Raw genomic sequence first — 10,032 nt, forward strand, 5'->3', positions numbered from 1 at the left:
AGCACACTTCATTCACAAAGGTTTTTCCTTTCTTCTCGGTGCGGCAAACAATCCGGCGGCTGATACCAGTGAGATGGGCAGCTGTTCCTCAGGATCAAACGTGCAGGAGGCCAGGTGATGTCTTAAAGCAACTTTGGCCTGACCCAGGAGGTAGTTTCAGTGTGGTTTTGTGCAGAAACTTCTGCCCTTTTCTGGGAGACGGCTACAAACGGAGAGTTTGGTGTTTCGTGGAATAAGCTAGCACCAGAGACGACAGTCAGCTGTTTTCTCTCATTTGAGGATCTCAGATTATAAATAGGTCCATAAAATGATATCACCCGAACTCAGAAGGGAGACTGGGGAGAGGCAGGCAATGGCCAATAGAGGGGAAGGTTTGAGGAGTGGAGGCCGACTCTGGAGGTGGAGTGTGGTCACGTGGCATGAAGGTTGAAGAGACACTGCTGGGTAATAGAGGAGGAGTAAGTAGCGGGAGGGGATTGAGGATGGAGGAGAGTGAATACAGCTGTAGTTCACGAAAGACAGCTGGGCACACCTTTATGAAACCCGTCAGTGCTGTACAGTGAATGGGCTCCGGTCAACATGTAGTATACAAACCCCTAGGCTGTCACAACATAACACAAAGCCTCTGCTTGCGGAGAGGAGACTCTTTGTGGAGCCCAGTGCAGTTGGGCTGGGAAGGCCAGGGATGCAGTTTTCATGAGTCATCCAGCACCCAGCCTGAGGTTGGTTTCTTGGGGATATGGCTGAATTTGAGTCACCCACGCTCCAGTAAGTAACCCTTAACCGTGTGCCCATATGTATCTGCAGTGAGCTCTTTGGTTCACTGTGAAAACCTGAATAAAGGAATAAGACCAATGACCCGGGAGAGGCAAATCCGACTTTGCCTCACATGAGCGCTGGTCTCTCCGAAATAGCGTGCCTCACCTGCCTTTCCTTCAGAGCGAAGTTAGGATGTTTGTCCTCAGTTAAGGATTCTTGTTTGCATTTTCCACAGGGAGCCTGTTCAGAAGAGGATACGGGATTTCAAAGGTGTGTTTGAGCAGGTCTTGCTAGTCCAGGAGCTTTCTTTCCTACCCTACAACTCAAACGTGGTGAGAACGTGGTCGCCTGTCAACAGGACAACAGGAGTCTGTTAACATTTCTGTCGCTCAGGGGATGGATTTTTATCATCATTATTATTAATTTTTGGAAGAGTAAATTGCCATTGTCGTCTAGGGGCTACCTTTAGCTTAACTTTTCACTAGCTGCTCTGAACAGGGGGATGTTGCAGCTGTCACTGAGGTGGGGGGGGGAGTGTCCTGCTTCCTGCATTGCACTGGAGATGATGGGCAAACAGGTTGATCTCTGCTTTTTATCTTACTGCACGAATGGTATGTGGCATTTCGGCAGCTGTTTTTCACCTTCTGAATTAAGTCACTTTTCTGGCTTTCCAAAGTTGCCCTCCTCCAGGAACCCCTGCCCAAGAAGGGCTTGGAGAGCAGCATTTAGACCATACACACCTGTGAGCCTGTCAGGGAATGGTGAAGGCAGCCAGTTCGTGGCCCGGCAAGAAGAGTGTCATAGCGTGCGAACGAACATCAGCATCACATATGCCACACTAGCTTGTGGTCTGTCGTCCATGGTAACCAAGTCAGAGTACCACACGCCCCTCAAGCTGAGACAGCTTTTTTTATTACTTGTGTAGGTGACCCTAAAACAGCATTACAAGAGAGACATCGTCAATTCTTTGCCGGTGTATAGAGTCAGTTCATGCAAGCAAGGATGTCCGACAGCATTCCTTCTTTGTGGTACAAATGAACTGCTTGGTTTTTGAGGTTTCCAGAAAATGGTTTGTCAGTGGTGGTCACTCGTCAAAGCACGATGCCCTCATTTCTGTATTGCTAGCACAGAGGAGGTAGAGGCGGGAGAATCCAGAACTGGAGGTCGTGCTCGCTTACCTCTCAGGTTTGAGACTGGCCTGGGCTACGCAAGAGGTGGTCTAAAATATAAGAAAAGAAAAATAGAACAAAGAACAAAATGAACACCAGATCTGTACATACTCCTTCCTGTTACCATGTAGGTGGTATGTCAGGGATGAAAGAGCGCCTCTTCCTGTGGATATTTGATTTAAAGTGATACCATTTCCTTTGTCGACTAGGGGACATTACCCGGTCCTTCCTGGCAAAGAGGAAGCAGTTTGAAAAGGATATACATGCCTCTTTCAGAATCCTGAATGCAAACCTCCACAGTATTTTCAAAGCGCAGCAGAAGTCAGGGTAAAGTTGTGACCGACCCTCTGTAAAGGAAACCTGTACAGCTTTCGCTCTTCCTTCCAAAGTCACTCCCGCCTGCCATTGTGACACTGTGCTGAGTGGAGTCGATAATGGGACCTAGGTAGCACTGCATTTTCTCTGTGAGCTAGTCCTGTCCATAGCTGGAGGACCGCCCTCCTCGTTTATGCCGCTCAGGTGTGTTAGCTGCAGCAGGACTGGTAAGAGAACAGTTCCTCACTTCTCAGATGACAATACAGATAATGTCCTGTGAGGAAGGCCAGGCCTCTGTGGTCCTCAAAATTGTACCTTTTAGGATGTGCCATCGGCGCTCTCTTTGGTAAATCGTCATCCCCGCGTGGGGAAATGGTTCTGTGCACTCTTTGTGTATGTGACTCCGAGAAGATGAAGGGTATGTTGCCTTCAGTACACGGACTTGGGCTTTCAGGATCTCTAGGTTACTCCATAAGGGGAAGGGAAGATGAATCTAATTTTAAGCCGGAAATGCAATCTTGGGAAACGTATGCCTCTGAGCATCCTTGGCGTATGAGAGGGAAGACGCACAAAGTAATGACACCTGTAGCAAATTAAGACAAGTTCTTCTGGGACGAGAGTGATATTTCCGCCTCTCAGGAGACAATTTAATTCATGTCCCCTTTCTCTTTTGCGCCTGGCTCTTGTCTCAAAATGTGAAGTGTGTGCGTCCTAGCCTCACACAGCGTGACAGTGCTCAGTAATTGTGACTGTGTTTCACAGGCAAGAGCTTCACGCCATGCACTCCCAGATGTTTGAGTCGCTGCATCATGGGTGGCTGGACGATGTGGAGAGTTCGAGGAAGCAAGAAGATCACCTTGCTGTGAGTGTCGCTCTTAGCTTGGAATAGAGCCACCTTGTCTGTTTCGGAAGTGGCAGGGCTTTGATGCTTTGATGCTGCTTATAGCCATGGAAAGGGACCCGACAGGACAGGACGGGACATGAGCATCCGGAGACAGGGAGGGTGGTGCTTGTGTCCCCGAGAGACTGGCCGTCCTCTCCAGCTTGCTTCTTTTTCGGTGGAGGGGTGTTGTGGTCATGGCTTAGGAGCCAGCATTGGAGGGAGGTGGAGTAGGCACTGCTTGGAGAGCGCAGGAGAAGGTATGGGCTTGGGTGCTCAGAGGGAAAGCTATACCATCCATGCAGTGCAGATGCCAAAGGTGCAGGACAGGGTGAGGGTGCGGTCTCAGGTAGACTTCTGACACAGTGATGAGGGAGGCAGAGTGAGAGCAGTCCCTGTGGCTGTGGCAGAGCAGGTGGAGGCTTAGCGTTCAGAGGTAGCTAAGTGTTCATGGACACAGAGTAGTGCTGTCTTTGAGGAGTCTTTCATCCTGATGGAGGACAGGGCGGTACTCCCAAAGATGCTGACTTCCAAAAGTAGGGAAGCAGAGCCTGGAATCTGAGGGAGATGGAGACAGATTCCAGTCTGGCGGTGAGGAGCATGTTCTCTGGACCCCACTGATTGCCATGCAGCCATAGTCCTGCTGCTTGCTCCTCATGAAAGCTCAGAAAATAAGTCACCTCCCTGCCTCAGTTTCCTAGGAGGGTGAAAGCAGAGCCGGGAAGAATCCCCACCTTTCTAGACTTTGTGTATCGAGTTCTTGCAGTTTTTGACATGTTGTTGTGGAATGTTTGACCACGGGAGCTGCAGTATGTTTGCTATTCGTCTTCCCTGCCCTTCTTATTAGGTCGATAATACAGTTGATGGGATGATGTCACACTCCGGGGAATGACTGATTGATGAAGAACTTTTGGGGGAGGGTAGGGAGAAGGGATTCCTTGGAAGCTAGTCCGTGCCCTCGGTGTCTTAAAAATACTTTATGAATAAACAAAGGAACGTTTTGTGCTTAATTTTGGTGAGTGAGGTGGGAATCCACAGATGAGGTGGGGCTTATGTTAATTTCAAACTGAATAATGATTTTATAGTATTTTTGCACCAGCTAGACGGACTATCTCCCTCTGTGACAGGTCAGGTCTTGTTATGTTGCTTTTGGCACTGAAGGGCATGTCTTCAAACGCGTTCTTGAAATGTCAGCACACAAAACATCACGGGAAGTGATTTCTGTGACTGGCAGCAGGGTTGAATGTTCAGTTGTACTGACATTTTGTCATTATTCTCCTCCGTTTCAGCTTATAACTTGGAAGCAGATGAAGATTTTACAGAAAGCTATAGGGGATCACGAAACCACGATTGGAAACGCTAAAGATTTACGTGACACATTTTTGAAGGTCTGATAGATTGCACTTGTCAACAGAACACACCCCTATGCCATGCCACGTGTCTATAAAAGGAGAAGACAGATTGGCCCTTTCTCAGCTTGTAGGAGAAGTAATTAGTTTTGCAGAGCATGATCACACTCTCTTGGGAAAATTTTCCCCACACCTAGGAGCGATGCAAAGGTTTGTTTGACCTGGGAAGCCGATGACAGTGTCGGGGGCAGCTTTCTAGCACAGGAGCTGGTGACGAGAGCTCTGCTTAGAGAGGATCACAGTGCATCGCAGTGATGAGTTATGGACCTCCGGTGACATTGCGATGGAGATTGGCACGTCTGGGGATCCTTCTGGTTTTCTCTGACTGTTTGGATTGGACAGATCGGTGAAATACACAATGGGCAAGGGTAGCTTTTATTTTCTTTCATACATTTATAGTCTTCCAACATTAGCATTGTTCTCCAGTGTTGGTGGTCATGCATTTCAGCATCTCCCCAAGAGATGTGGGAAATGAAAAAACTGGTAGAGGGTTAATCCTCTTTGAACTGCGAGCTGGCAGTTCTACCCTTGCTGAAGCTCCAGGTCCTAAGTGACCTCTGTATATCCAGGGATTGAAGCAGCCCTTCAATGGGAATTCTTTTTGATGCTCTCATTAAAATGCTCTGTGAAAGATCTCTCCTCAGACCCGACTCAGATGCCCTATCTAAAGTGCTCCATGTGTCATAATAAATTGAATGTTTTAGGATGCTGGCGAGAAGCTAGGTCTGTCTTCTCTGAGCAAGTGTGAGTACCCCTGTTGGTACCCTAGTGAATATTCCTAGCAGCCCGGTGTACTCCAGGAATGTGCCTATAAGCCCAGAGTGGTGAGGGTAGAGACAAAAGGATCCCTGGGGCTTGTGGGACCACCAGAACAGTCAAACTGTAAAGCCTCATGTTTCGTGAGAGACCCTGCCTCACAACTTGATGTGGTGAGGGGTTCTGGAAGGCGCAGGTATTCCCGAGTGCACACATATGCTTGCAGACATGTACACGTGAAGGAAATCACTTTGAATTTTTTATGACCTCTGGTCACCATACTCCAACACACGTGCATGCACACTCTCCTGCACCCCCATGCACGCAGAAATATAAGTTAGTATTCAAGACCTTGAGAGCCACCTACATACATCTAGGCCTTTAGGAAGAGCTTAAGAAAGGGAACATGCAGCTCTAATGCAGCTAAATACTGCCTGGGAGCCTGTTGGAAGAGCCACCTAGAAAGGCTCACTTCTAACTGTGGGTGCTCAGTGTGAGCAGCAGCAGTAGCTCAGAGGGAGCCTTGTGACTGGGTTTCTCTGGCTTCCCAGGTGGTCCCTTCTGCCCTGTGCTCTTCTGCCTCTCTCGCTCTCCCTCTGCTTCTCCACCCAGGCTTCCCTCCTTTCCTAGTCCTCAGTTCTGCCTCTGAGAGACTGTTGTCCTGAAACACGGCCTTTCCCTCTCCCAGATTTCCCGGTGGCCTTTTTGCTTTGTTCTCTCTGTTTCCTGTGTCCTCTGCACAACACCCTCTAACACACACACACACACACACAGCACACACCACACACCCACACCTTCTTGAAAGCTTCACTGGCTGCTTGCTTCTGTCTCTCCGTCTTCCCTCCCAGAGTACCAGCTTCCCCTGAAGTGACTCCCATTCCCTGTCCATGCTTTGCTTCTGTTTTGTGCCCAGAAAGCACCATGTGCGCTGTCTTCCCTAATGTTTTTACTGCTTGCAGTTGCCATCTGTGTCCTTTTCAACCGCCAGCCCAGCAAGCTCCCCTTCCATACCTGTGTTCAGCTAGTGTGTAGGTCATCTGTTCCTAAGCTGCTCTGGACCCTGGGAATAGGGCAGGGACTGGACCGGCATTTTGCCCTTTTCTGGACAGAGGGCGACACACTTCTTTCTCCTCTGTGTCCACCCCTGCAGTGTCCTTTGAGAGCACAGAGGGAGTTGAGTCCTGGCTTGAGCTTTCCTTTGACCGAAGGGTCGTGGGATTGCACACTGTGTGTTCTTCGGTGAAAATCACATTCTATGGGCATGGCAAATGGCTCCTTCCTCTGGGCAGCCTTGGGGGTGTCCAGTGTGGGAATGCTTGGGGAGTCTCCAATGTGGGCCCATGCCTGGCCTCCCAGGTCTGCCCCACATGAGGCCTTTAACATATCTCCACCCATTTTCCAGATAAGTCCCTTTGCTGTTCTTGTCCCACAATGATACCACCTTAAAATGGGGGACTGTAAGGTTTCCTGAAGTGGAGTAACTCTTTAGATGTGCTGAAGTAGCCAGTGTTCTTACTCTGAATTCCTAACAAGCATCCTTTGGATAGGCAAAGTTGGTTCTTTTAAAATTACATGAGGTGAGGTGTCAAGCCAGACTCGAGTGGAGATTTGTTCATTTGTTTTTTTCAGAAAGCCAAGGACTTGCTTGAACATGGCAAAGCTCACATTGGTGGCGAAGAAAGTGAAGTGAAGAAAGAAATCTCCAAGGCGCAGGACAGAGTTATCATGGAAAGTGTAAGTCGTGGGTCTGTAATGCTGTGTGCCTCGGGATGGCTTCCTAAGGGCAGAGATGGAACAATGATCCCCTAACTCTCCGTTTTCCCACAGCAAGAGCAGATGTGTCAGTAGTTGAAACATACCTTCAGTCCCTGATCCTTGACAGCTGTGAAGAAACCTTCTGAAGCTCACCTGGAGGAGGCACAGGGAGCAATAGCCATGCCCAGAGGGTGTTAGTAGTAGTCAGTACAGCTCCTTTCTCTTTACTTTGTCAGTTAGAAATAAGACTGAGACTCTGTTGACCATGAAGTGAACCCCAACAGTTCTGTGAGTAGCAACATTTAAGTGTGGACCCTCCTGACCCTGACATTCTCCCCAGCAGGGCCAGTTATATTCAGGAAGCCAATGTCATTTGATTCTACGACAGGCTGCTTTGGTTCTCTGTCACCTGCCCAAAGTGAATGTTACCTTGCTTATTTCAGGAGGAAATAAATAATGGTGGGATCTGCCTTTCCATGCTTGCTTTCATTCATTCATGAGGTCACAGAGCCAACTGCATTGCAAATGGGCCTTTACAGGAAAACCAGCCCCACCTGCTCACTCAGACGTACAGTAGAGCACAACTCGTAGTTTCGTGCTCAGATGCGCTAGACTATTAACACGGTTCCCGAGGCAGAGCCAGATCTTCACGTGTTGGCTTAGAGCTTGCAGTGGGGCTCTGGCTTTTCCCAAAGACATCCAGACTCATTTCTGGCATTATTCAACACTGGCTGGAAGATCCCTGCCCTTCCCTTTGGTCAAAAATATTTTATCTGTGAGTGTGTGCATAGGCACTTACAGTTTCAGTATTTTAGGTGGGTGTTTCCACAAGCATTTTCTAGTGCTCTCTTTAGAGTTTAATTTTACTCACGTAGTTCTGCGTGTGCGTGCGTGTGTGTTTGTCTGACTCTTGTATCATTCTCTTTCTCTTGTCCTGTGCTGTATCTTTTGAAGGAATCCCGAGAATCTGTTTTCAGTAGATTTGACATTTATCTTCCTGGGTGTGTACTTGTTGAGTCTTTGCGAGCATATTCCGAGTGTGTGTCGGTACCAGGAAGGTCAGACTTTAGGCTCAGTTCCCCTAGGGCTTAAGTTGCAGGGGGTTGTGAGCTACCCAAAGTCGGCGGTGGCTAGCTGAATCCCAGTCTTCTGGAACCACAGCTGGAGCTCTCAACCATGGAGCCATCTCTCCAGCCCTGTTCAGCACACTTGAAATTGCTTGACCTTTTACCCGGAGTTTGTGAGCTAAGCCTATTCTTTGTATAGATTACAGAAATGAATCTATGATGGAGAACAAAAGCCTTCTGGGAGGGGAGAGAGGAAGGATGATCACATTCTCCTGTCCTTCCCATCCCGTGTCTCTGCCTACCACTCTTTGTCCCAAATTTTCATGGTGAATTCTTTTCTAGTCTTCCTTTGAAGGCCAACCTGATGGATTTTTTTTTTACAAAAATGTTACGTGTGTGTGTGCGCATGCACACGTACACAGATAGGACAGAGGATAGACCTTGGGAGTGAGTCCTGAAGTTGTCGGACCTGGAGATTGGACCCAACTCATCAGACCTGGTGGAACATGCCTGTTCAGCCATCTTACTAGCCCATTGACTTTACTACCACATACATCCCTCCATCCCTCCTCCCTCCCTCCATCCCTCCTCCCTCCCTCCATCCCTCCTCTCCCTCCCTAGTATTCTCTTCCTCCTCTTGTGTTTCACCCTCACCCCTGCCGTGTGTGTGAGTGTGTAGGGCAAAGGTTGACACTGCGTATCATCTGTAACCCCTCTTTTCCCAGACAGGATGTGATATTTATTACTGAACATGATTTAGTAGGGTAGAGGGTAGCACCACAGTAGAAGCCCCGAGGAGTGCGGGGCCCGCCAATGCCCGTGGGACCAGGATTGGTGATGCAGCTGACCCCTCGGCCATCAGGAATGAGTCACTTCTCAGCGACTGTGTCCTTCAGATAAATCTACATTCAGTTTAGTGAAGCCTTACCTCTTTGAGAGAGACAGACAAAGAAGAACTCAGTGAGGAGGACCAGGGCAAGAAAGTGGGAGGAACGGGCTTAATAACACCACTTGCCTCTGGCAGCACGGAGAGCTTGAATTGGCTTTACGTAGGGCCTCCATCTGATGTTCCTCATTCTGAGGCTTGATTCAGGTGGACGTGATGGCCTGGATAGTGAGACCCCTGGCCGTGGTGACCTGAGGCTTCCCTAGGGCACAGCGAATACCTGTCTGGGGCCTAGATTGGAGGCGACATTGAGGTCAGAGCTGGAAGAGCCGTCAGAAGATTGTCTCCAAGGTCCCATACAGGCGACAGGGTGAGATCACTCCGAACGAGTGTGCTGTTGGCAACCATTGCACACCAGGCCCCAGTGAGAAGCTGCTGGCAACCATTGCACAACGTCCCCCGCTGAGAAAGGGGACCTCCCGTGCAGCTTAGTTGGCTGCAGATTTACCTTATCTTTTAAGACACAGTCTCTCAGTGAACATGAAACTCACTGATTTTGTCAGGCGGAGTGGCCAGAGAGCTTTGCGGATGGATCCAGCACTCTGTCCTCCATACCAGACATGCTGGCTCTAGGGTTTAAGAGTATTGCTGTGCCTGGATTTTCCGTGGGCACTGGTGATCTGAACTCAGGTTCTCATGTTTGCATGGGAAAACCTAACCCACTGAGCCATGATCCTTGCCCATCTTTAATTTTATGGTCAGTAACATTAGTGTTAGAAATGAATGACATCTGCGGTGCCATTTCGTCCCACATACACATGTGCATGGATGGTGTGCAGCCTCACCATACTGCTACCTTCTCCCTGCTCTCAGATGCTATATCTCACAAACCTCTCTCTCTTCTCAAGTGCTGGTATTACAGACACTCACCGTTGGCCTGAGATGTGGTATGTGTATGTAACTGTGCGTGTGTGTATGTGTCCATGTATGTATGTGCAAATGTGTTCGTTCAGGTTCCCATGGAGGGTGTCGGACC

General features: G+C 48.9%; 1 pseudogene; it reads right to left on the minus strand.

The window, feature by feature from the left end:
• Positions 1 to 9,334: 9,334 nt before the first annotated feature.
• On the minus strand, positions 9,335 to 9,498 carry LOC121437567 (annotated as a pseudogene).
• Positions 9,499 to 10,032: the final 534 nt, after the last annotated feature.

Source organism: Microtus oregoni, unplaced genomic scaffold (genome assembly GCF_018167655.1).
Source record: "Microtus oregoni isolate MIOR12 unplaced genomic scaffold, Mior012 000052F_ref0000163, whole genome shotgun sequence".
NCBI classification, from domain to species: domain Eukaryota; kingdom Metazoa; phylum Chordata; class Mammalia; order Rodentia; family Cricetidae; genus Microtus; species Microtus oregoni.